We start from the raw sequence: 11,401 nt of genomic DNA, 5'->3' as shown, positions 1-11,401 counted from the left end.
ACTGCAAGGTCATGAGTCCAATGTTGTTCAAATCCTAAGAGAACTCTCTGGTATTCCTATTGCTCTCATCAGTCCAGTCAATCCACTTCTTCCAAACCCTATTGTTTTGTATCATTTCAGAGCTGTTCAACCTATTCCACCCATTTCGAACTCTCCATTTGTAGAAAATTTTGATCTAGACTCTACGGATGCCAAACTTTGTTTCCAACAATATTTCATCCTATTGTCTATGAAGTATAGGAGACCATGGAACAATAATCAAAACCCACCTCCGAACAGTTTTCAAACTCCATACCAAGCTCCTCACCAAATCAATCTTCAACCTTATCCTAACCCTATTAAAAACCCACCATCTTATCGACCAAAACTTTCGAATCAAACTTCGGAACCTCAAGACGTTCCAACTTCAGTCAAACCTAGAACCATCTTTCATAAATGAGGTATCAGAAACCACTATGCAGAAGATTGCCTGGCTGAAATTCCTCAGAAACCGAAGGTAAAAGACTCTGCTTACTATGTTCATCGTGTACAAGAGCTAGCAGAGAGTGAGAAAACATTTGTTACTATTGTTTGTTGGAATGTGGATGGATATTTGTCATCTAGAGACGAGGCATATGGGAACTCTAGGAAAAATGTGTGTTTCATGGCTAGGCAAACTGTTGAATGTGATGAAGGGTATTGGTCATATGGATTAGAAGATGAAGATAAGGATGTTGAACCCAACTATTGCTACATGGCAACAAATGACCCACTATATAGAAGCATCATCCGGCAAGTAAAATATGTGATTTCTGAGAACAATTTTGATTTATCTATTTGTGAACCTTATCTAACGCAAATCGAATCAGATATGATAGTTATCCTAAAAGCCTATAAGTCTTCTATAGATGTGAGTGAGAAGTTGGATAGTGAATTAACCAGACTTAGATTATGTTTTGAAGATCACAAGCTTAAAATAGAGTCCTTAGAAAGAGAACTTATAATAGCTAAGGATGAATGTATTATCTTAAATGAAACATGTGTTATTTCTGTTAGTGAAAGAAATCTTTTGGTTAATGATAATATGTGTCTTAATGCTAAGATTGATAGTCTGCATAATTCCATTGATATTCTTGAATCAAATGAAAGGATGACTCATAATTTCCGTCATCCATGGTCCAAATCTCCTGGTCTCGAAAGAAGTTTCCGAAAACAATTGCTATTCCCTTGAACGAAATTCAAAACTTGACTTTTATGGGTGGCATTCCGAACCACACTTATTTGGATACTCCTGTCTCTCCATTGTCATCCCTTCAAGAGCCTAAAGGAGGATATCAATCCCTGATTCCTGAGTTCAAACCAATCACTGTCACATGTTGTAAAGCCCCAAAAATCCAAGGTAAAAATTTCATTTTTATTATAACCAAAACACTATTGTAACTTTGTTCAAGACATTGAAAAGCATTTCAAATAAAAAAAATATTAGAGTCTAATCCCAAAGATCACATATTTCGGAAAACACGGGTGTATGCGATGCGATCGTCCCGAGCTCTTTCATTTGAAATTAGAGTACCTGAAACAAAAACTGAAAACTGTAAGCACAAAGCTTAGTGAGTTCCCACAATACCACATACTGTGACAACCCAGAAATTTTTTTTTTTTGATTTTAAAGCCCAGTTAATCAACTCAACTGAGTGTCAAACTCATTAGTACAGAGTTCTAGCCCGGTTAAAGGTCATTCTAAGGAGTTTTGAGCCTAATACACTTAAGGAATAAGTGTTAGAAAGTACCTGCTAGAACCACAGTTTAGCAAAGCAAACCTAAACCTCATCTAAATGAGTTCACGGCCACAAGACCATGAGTTTACGGCCGTAAACTCATGTGGCCGTAAACTCAAGGGTATATAGATGATACTTGGCCATTTTTCCCATTCTTTCCTTTCCTTGGCCGATTTTCCTTCAAATCCTCTCAAGTATCATCAAGAATTCCTTCCAAGATCTTCACATAAGTAAGTATTCTTCCTAGATTTGTTGATACATCACTTAATCTAGTATCCTTCCATGATTTCATCCATAGAAATCACTCTTTTCTTAGATCTTCAAGTTTCACCAAGAACACCAAGAACACACACTAGTGTTCTTGGCCAATATCAACCATTTCAAGCTTCTAGATTGTAAGTACACTTCCCTATACTTCATATCTAGTTAGTATCCATGCTTAGAGACTTGAAAACATCAAGAACACACGATCAAAGGGAGTTTACGGCCGTAAACTCCCAAGACCGTAAACCCCTTTTTGGTGGTCATTAGGGCCATAAACCCTAAAGGATGCAAGGCAAGTGACCCAGAACCCTTCCTTGATGTTTGAAGGACCTTAAACTTCACTCAAGATCATAATGACCATGAGTTTACGGCCGTAAACTCCTTTGGGCCGTAAACTCATCAAAAGCCTCATTTGAGGTGGTCTTCTTCATACAAGTGGAGATAAAAAGTCCTTAAAGTTCCCTAGCATTCAAACCAACACTTTAGCATGTTTGACCATGACTTTACGGCCGTAAACTCCCGTGGGCCGTAAACTCATGATCGTAAACACATGTTAGTGCCATTTCACTTTCCTTTGTTGAATCACATGTGATTCCAACACTTGATCAAGGTGTTTCCTAGTCCCGGAAGGTGTTTCCTTTCATATAGTTGTCTATGAACAATATGTGTCCTTATATGTCATTTAGGACTTATTGTGTCTCGGGACTTCATTCGTGGAACTTCTCATCCTTACACACATACCCATTTGAATCACCCACATCGGGTGAGTTCATACCCCCGTAATGAATCTTTTAACTGTGTTAACTGTTTTAAGGGGGGGGGGGGGATACAAGTTGAACACAATGATAATTGTGTAAATGTTTGTTATAAACATCTTTCAAAATGTTACTTATGTCATTTATACGTTGTCAAAACATTTCAAAAACTCTTTTAAAGTTATGTTACTTTATAGTTATACAAAACTCCGTTTTTAAAGTACAAGCTTAGTAGATAAACGAGTCTTTTCAGTAACAGTCCAAGTAGAACATTAGTAAACTATAATAGGTATAGTTTAGGAGAATGCTATTCATTACTTCTAGTACAAAGGAGCACATAAAGAGTCAGTTCTTACATGAGTCAAACATATAGTGAAGAGAATCAAACAATACCATACAGAGAGAACACACAATTGCGAGAAACAAACAGAACGTACAATATACAGTACAAAACAAACAAGTTAGGTTGCTATAGCATGAGAACACATACAGGATCTAATTATACCAATGAATCACTAACTCATTGTTTTAAAAAAAAAGGTGATAGTTATATTGGGTATACATGATCATATACTTTAATGTGAATTACACGGCTTGCAAGAATTTGCAAAGGTCGCGTTTGGTTCCCCTAATCTCTTGACAGGGAGAGCGTTTAGTAGGGGTTCTAGCCTTCACATTATAACCGTAATAAAACAAATATGTTTTTAGGTTATTAGTACATCCGCATGTCATTATAAACGACAACTGTGTACTTACATTTCCCATTACTTTCATAAAGTGACAGTACCACTTGAAAGTCAAACTCAAACTATTTTCGAGTCAAGATAGTTATAAACTAGGGAAAATATACATTTTTACAAACGACAACCAGAACAGTCGAGTCTAGCACATAACAGAAGATGCCTTGGTAGAAGGCTACGTTAGAAAGAAAGGACCATAATGCTAGTCTTATGATTCCTTAATGTATACATCACAGGATATATATATATATATATATATATATATATATATATATATATATATATATATATATACCAATAGAGTCCGACAGGTAATAGGATGTGTGCTCTCCGCTTCATTTCCTGTTCCTTGTTTGGTTGTGGGCTTGGAACGAATTCACCCAATCTATTTTCTATCCGATTCTATATATATGTATGCTTAGTATACATTAATTCATCATAAGGGTACCAGGTATGGGTCAGGTTATAGGACACAGAGTCAAAGCACAGTTTTTCTAGTACAAAACATACTTTCCAAAAATCAGTACTTTTGGTATACAAAACTAGAAACTTCCCAGTAAAGGGTTTAATCCATTTTATTAAACCAGTTAAATTTAAAGGACCTTAGGTGAATAACTCTATAACACCTTAGTTTATACATCATGTTTATACATAAAACTAATACCCAATAGGTAGTTGGATGTGTGCTTTCCGCCTTACTTCCTGTTCCTCGTTTGGTTGTGGGTTTAGGGCAGATTCGCTCAATTAACTTTCTATCCGATATTAGATTATGTATAGCAGTATAAACTAATCTATTATAAAAGTAGTCACTATGGTCACCATTTTATTATAAGAAATAAGAGTTTTCTTAAAGAACTTCTTCATTAGATATAAAGGAACCATTACAATTAACTCCATGAGTAACAAGTGAATACACCAGGGCTATATATGATGATGATCTAACAACCAATGGAATGTGTGCTATCCGCCTTAATTTCTGTTCCTCGTTTGGTTGTGAGCTTAGGGAAGATGCGCACAATCGATTGTTTGTTTACTCTGAGTCTTATATAACTCGTATCCGCTTAGTACCCATAGAAAGGGTTGTAGTGTCATTTTACTTAAACTTCCATCAAAGTAGGAAATATATGATTTTCTAGAGGAACAGGCGAACTTTTCAAAACAGAACTTACAACTTACAACATTTTACAACTACATTTTCAACAACACCTTACAACTTACTTACATCACTAAACTCTTATAAACTCACCAGCTTAATTGCTGATCAACTCTTTCAAATAACTTGTATTCTCAGGAGACTATTAGACAGGTGCTCGTGCTGGGGATTCAGAAGATGGAGCATTATAGCTTCAAGTCTTGTTTTGTTATTTGTGTATGAATTCTATGTTTTGTGAACACACACATTGTAAACACTTTCTTTCGAAATGAAATGGTTGTTCATTACTTGCTTACCATATACATATCTCGTGATACTAAACATGACGTCCTCCACCCCCGAACGATTCCGCCGTTCCGGTTTTGGGGTGTGACACATACCAACAAACATACTGTCATGCATATATGGGTGCCCGACCTACACTGTTAGGCATATCTGGGTGCCAGACCTACCCCTTCGGTCTACTCCAACTGGATACTGCCGAGCATATCTGGGTGCTCGACCTACCCCTTTGGTCTATTCCAACCGGATACTGCCGAGCATATCTGGGTGCTCGACCTTCCCCTTCGGTCTATTCCAACCGAATACTGGGTCTATTTCACCTCACCACTACCATATAATAGCACACAGAAAGCATCAAGTAATACATGCACAACTGACAATTATCACAAAGACAATCATCAAACTATAACTGGCCTTATTTTTACCCTATTTAAACACCTTAACCCCCATAAGCTGGCCTCATTTATAACATCCATTGTCCCAAACCCTAGCCACGAAACCTTAATCCACTTTTGAGAGTATTGAGCCATTTTTGGTGCATTACTTGTGATTTTGAAGGAGATACTTGAAGAATGAGTAAGGACATGTAGGAGAAGAGTAGATCCAGAAGTTGAGCTTCATTTCTGGTTCATCCGAGGTATAAAGCTCCTACCTTTCCTATAGTATGCTTAGATCTCTTTCCTATCACTTTTATTGGGTTTTTGGTCCAACTAGCTTAATCCTTGGGAAATGGACGTCCCAAGTGAGTATACTTTCAGATCTAGAGACTTGAAGGGCTTTCATGGCATAAAGGTGTAAACTTTATGGCCATTGAAGACCCATGCAAGCTTTAGGATATCATTTTGGCCTTTTAAGCCCCAAAAGGCCATGCATGGAGAGAAAGTCAGAGACTTTACGTGTTCATGTAGTGTCTAGGGTCTAGATCTCAGTTTGTATGCATTAGTTTGAAGTATTAATGGCTTTTGGATCAAGATCTAGGTCTTAAAGAGTTAGGGTTTGAGCTAAATCCATTAAGGAAGGGTATTAACGGGTAAAGTTGGAAAATTTACCCTTAAAAGGACATTTTTGGTATATATGTGAAGTATCGAGCTTAGATCTAAAGAATGGGGGCTTAATCCATTAAGAAAGCTTAACTAACTGAAGAACTCGACGAGTTCATAGAGGAACTTGACGAGTTGGGTCGGAGTATCCCGATTCTGTAAGAGAAGGACTCGATGAGTTCAAGGATGGACTCGACGAGCTAAATTGAGAAGTCCCGATTTTATTGATAGGAGGAACTCGACGAGTTCATGAAAGAACTCGACGAGTTGGATCACGATTTCATAGTTTTATGATTTATGGAACTCGGCGAGTTGATACGCCAACTCGGCAAGTTACGTCAACCCAGAATGTTGATTTTGACCAGGATGTTGACTTTGACTTGGACTTTGACCAAAGGTGACCCTTAAGGGGTCATGAGTATGAAAGGGTAACTAAGGAAATGTTTTATGTATAGGAGATTGAGTTGGGTGGATTGTCGGAGCTGAGGATTTTCAACTACTTTCCGATATTCGAGGTGAGTTACCTTTCCGGTAGCAGTGGGTCTAAGGCACCAAAGCCGGCCCACTAGTAGGAGTTGTAGTTAGATGATTGTCTTTGTGATAATTATCTGGTATGCCACTATCTGTTATGATTTATGTGCTAGTATGCTATGATATAGTGGTAGGGGTGAAAAAGTCCCCGTATTTGGTCGATAAGACCGAAGGGGTAGGTCGGGCACCCAGATATGTCTGGCAGTATGATTATGTATGTTATTATGTGGTAGTGGTAGGGGTAAAATAGTCCCCGATTACCAGTTGAATGAGACCGAAGGGGTAGGCGAGCACCCTGATATGCTAGGGAGTTACCGGTTGAAAGAGACCGAAGGGGTAGGCCAGCACCCTGATATGCTAGGCAGTTACGGGTTGAAAGATAATGAAGGGGTAGGCCAGCACCCGGATATGCTAGGCAGTATGTTATTGTATGGTATGTGGTATGATGGGGGAACTCAGTAAGCTTTATGCTTACGGTTTACAGTTTTGGTTTCAGGTACTTCCTCTTCGAAGGGAAAGGAGTCGGCATGATCGCAACGCATCACACTACATTTTCCGCACACGAGATCTTGGGAGATATACTCTGATGTTGTTTTATCGTGACATGTTCTGACTATTGATACAGTGGTTTTATTATGATTTGATACTATGGATGTTTTCAGACAAATGGTTTTATATTTATTAAATTAAAAATGAAATTTTTGGTCTTAAATTTTGGGATGTTACACAATTCTATCATACGATTCCTTAAGGTAACCTTAGCCCTACTCTAGCATATAGTTCTCATATCAATCATACTACTCATAAAACATAAGGTGGGTAATTTGGGAACCACTTACTTGAGCTCGAACGATCGCACGCATCGCTCCCCCTTTTTCTTAAAAAAAAATTAATTCATTATTATTTAAGAAAACCATCATTTCCTTAGTTTGAGTTCTGACACACCTGAGAGTATGCCCGAATCCCTCAAACCAAGGCTCTGATACCAACTTCTAACGACCCAAAAACAATACTATAATTTGTCATTTAAAACCCATTAGTTTTCATTCATTTTGTGGGGAGGATGTTGTGCCTGAAACCATAAACATAAACTGTAAGCATAAATCTTAGTGAGCTTTCCAAATTACCACATACAACATACATATCATATAATAGAACGTGGCTGTATCGGGTCCGTATCAACCCAAAATAACAACATATAGCTATTTCGGGTCCGAATCAACCCCTAGGTTCGTATCAACTCCGAGTCTGTAATGACTCCGAGCCCATATAGCTCAATACATAAATCATGCAAGCACAAAAAAAGAATTGTATGATAACATACAGTTCTACACATACAACACAATGAGTCGGCCTTGGTGCCTTCGGTCCACTTAAGGTGGTAGGAAGACTCACCTTACAGATAGACGAAAAGCTGAACTAACAGTAAAAAGTTAGGGTTAGTTCAAAGAGCTTGTTTTGGTTACTAATTAGGTAAAAAAGGATATACTAGAGCTTATTAGTTGTTCTCAGTACTAGCTTAGATAGAATGCATCTCAAATAATCAGGTCAATGCTGATAGCATGATTAGGATATACTTTAATCAACCCCCACCTCCCCCCCCCTTTACTTTATGCATTTTACTAGTATGTGCCTTACGTAAAAAGGCATCGACTCTTAGGATGTGTCCCTGAGGAATCGACCCTACTTCCATGTGCTACCCATTAGTGAATTCGAGTAGTGAAAATATTATTTGCTTAAATCGTACGTGGCAGTAGTTTAAAAATAGAAAAAGTGATATCTTTAGGCCCCTCGGTGATTTGATGTTGACATTAAACTGATGGGCCCAACCTGGAGTAGATTGATGTGTTCAATTATGTAAGTTTATTAAGGTCATCATTAATCAGAAACCGGGAAACATAATCTTGGACCATGAGATTGATTCATATCCATGTCTCATGTCCATACGATATCTTGTAGAACAAAGGAATAACTGATCACTTATCTTAAGGGATGTCCCTAAGAATATGATTCAAAGTTCGACAGTTGCTAAGCAAGCATGCTTTGCTGATTAAGTGGGATCCTTGTGACCATTTGTAGTTGATCACTTTTCCTAGTGTCAAATGTCATAACTAAATTGGTAAAACTATCCATTAATAATAGGCTCCTTTTTGGGTTGCCTTCAATGAACCAAATAATATTTTGATGTAATAAGATAGATATAAATGGTTTATTAATTATTCATGTGATGATTAATTAATAAGAAAATAGTTTGGAATTAATTAGAATTAATTTGGAATTAATTTATGTTGATTAAAAGTGAAGTAACTGAAATTTAATTATTCAATAGTTGAATGGTTGGAACATTCTGGAACCCTTAGGATAGGGTGAATGAATTTTGCTAGGATTTATCTCTAGAAATTACATCAAAAGCATAGATAAAGGAAAGGATTTGAACTTGGATTAAATTAGAGTATTTAATAATTCAAATATGATTTATCTGCAAGCCACTGGAAGCTATAAATACCTCTCCTATGCACCTTATTATTTTTCATCACACTCTAAAGGATTCTTAGAGTTTCTCTTCTCTCTTTAACTTCTTGGTCAATCTCTATTATTCCAAGGGTTATTTTCTTACATCAAATAGTTTGGTATTGTTGGGTGTGAACCATTAGAGGTAACCTACTTTGGTTACTCTTCCTTAGCTTCTTGAGGAATTTGAAATCTACATTAAAGGTCTTCAAGAAAATTGGTTTTGCTAAAGGTTAGTAAATTATATCCCACTTGTAGTTGTTAATATCAATTAGGCTAAAGATCCTTGTAGGTTTTATTTTTTGCTTTCCTCAAATTAAATTTGTATGTTTCCGTTGCCATGATGATTAATCTAGGAAGTATATAGAAAACATATCAGGTATATCCCATTACAAACGTAATAACCATGTTTGTGCGCATGCCTTTTCACCTAGAAGTATATATCAGGTGCTTTGTTGGTCCATATATTGTTGAAAAATGGGGGACGGGACAAGAATATTACAGTTATTGTTAGACCTTACAACTCCAAAGAACGAATGTCATATCCACAAATACTAAGTTGCAACAACTTCCGGTATCATAGTCGGCTCACCTATATCACATTGCGTAAATTTACTGTGCCACGCATTTGGACAGTTTTCCTACGCCCAATGCGTACAATCAAGGCTACCAATTATATCCGAATTGAATGGAAATATGGTTTTATCATGTTGTATTTATAGGTAAACAATTTAAAAATGTATTTTGGTCCTTCAACGGCTAGTCAACAGGCATACTCCTCCTCACATGTGATTAGACGTTGTCCTTCGTCCTCCCTACAACATATGGCCACGATCACGATAAACAATTGAACACCAAGGTGGTGTTCACCTTTGTGGTGGGTGCCAGATGGATAACCACGAGCCTCCATGCTCACTACTATGGAGGGCCTTATATGGACCTATGATATGCCATTCAAACCGGAGGGAGTGGTGTCATGGATACCATTTTTTCTTGCAATATTAACATCATCTCAACTTTACCATATATTTTTTGTCACATACTAGAAATGGTAACCATGACATTCATAATTTAATTTTTGAATTTATTTAAACAATTCAATTTGTATAAAAACTTTATATTTAATTAATTTAATTAAAAATACGTAACATGAAATTAAAAACCTAAAACTTTTAAAAAATACATATATAACCTGAAAAAACCCTAAAAACTAAAAAAAGAACACATAACATGCTCATACCTGGTGTATTGATTTATGCCTTGCATTAAGAGTTTGTTGTCATTAGCGTTTTGTTTCCTAAGCTCTTTTGCTATAGAGAAATCGAAAATTTGTCTATTGTTGCATTTTAGAACCTTGAAACTTCAAACAAATGATAAATAACCTTCAGTGAAAAAATGCATAATGAAACTTATGAAAAATGCAATAAAAAACTGAACATAATATTTACCATGATTTGGTAAAAGTGACCTACATCCGTGGGCAAACGAGAAAAAGAAAGAGAAGATTTTATTAACTTTCAAGAACAATTACCATCACTCACAATGATACACCTCACTTGAGCTCTCATAACAAAATAATATATATTGCTTACAAATAGCTCCAAAGTATGTACTCTCACAATGATTGCTCTCATGAATGTGCTCGCATAAACTAGCAAGGAAAAAATGTGGGGATGTGTTCCTATTTATAGGTAAGTAGGAGATACCCTAACTATGATGTGTTAGGATCCATAATTAACCCATGACAGGATGGCCTATTTGTTAATCAATCACAAAACGTCATGCAATTTCTTCTTGAATCTTCAACTTTGAGGGATGTGCATGGTCACCTGTCATACACCTAAAAGCACACTCTCAAGATCCAACACCACATTCTCAGCTCCAGTAGCGTATTCTGCAGCTACTGGTGCGCATTTAACAGCTAGACAACGCCTTCACAAGTGCCCAATGCTTTTACCAATGCCCAACACATTCTCCAAGTGCATAACAACACTTTATGAGAATGGGAAACCCTTTATGAACCATGACAACTCTTTATGATTTCTAGTAGCTCTTTCTAATTCTTGGGAGAGCTTTCTGATCTTGATAGCACTTTTTGATTCATGGAAGTGCTTTCTGATGCATGTCAACACTTTTTGAATCATGATAGCGCTTTCTGAATCTTGGCAGCGGTTTTTGAATCCTGGCAATGCTTTATGGATTCTCTAGAGATGTTACGACTTATCATCAATTTTTCAAAGGAGAATTCTCCTAGGAAATGAGTTCTCTCACTACGAGGGCATTCTCTCACTAGGAGGGCATTATGTTCAAGACTCCGCACCGCAACATCATTATTCTTTAGGTCGATTCCAACATTAGCATCTGAAGT

Source organism: Lactuca virosa, chromosome 4, assembly GCF_052849685.1.
Source record: "Lactuca virosa cultivar CGN04683 chromosome 4, Lactuca_virosa_CGN04683_v6, whole genome shotgun sequence".
Taxonomy (NCBI): domain Eukaryota; kingdom Viridiplantae; phylum Streptophyta; class Magnoliopsida; order Asterales; family Asteraceae; genus Lactuca; species Lactuca virosa.
This window is presented reverse-complemented; position numbering follows the sequence as displayed.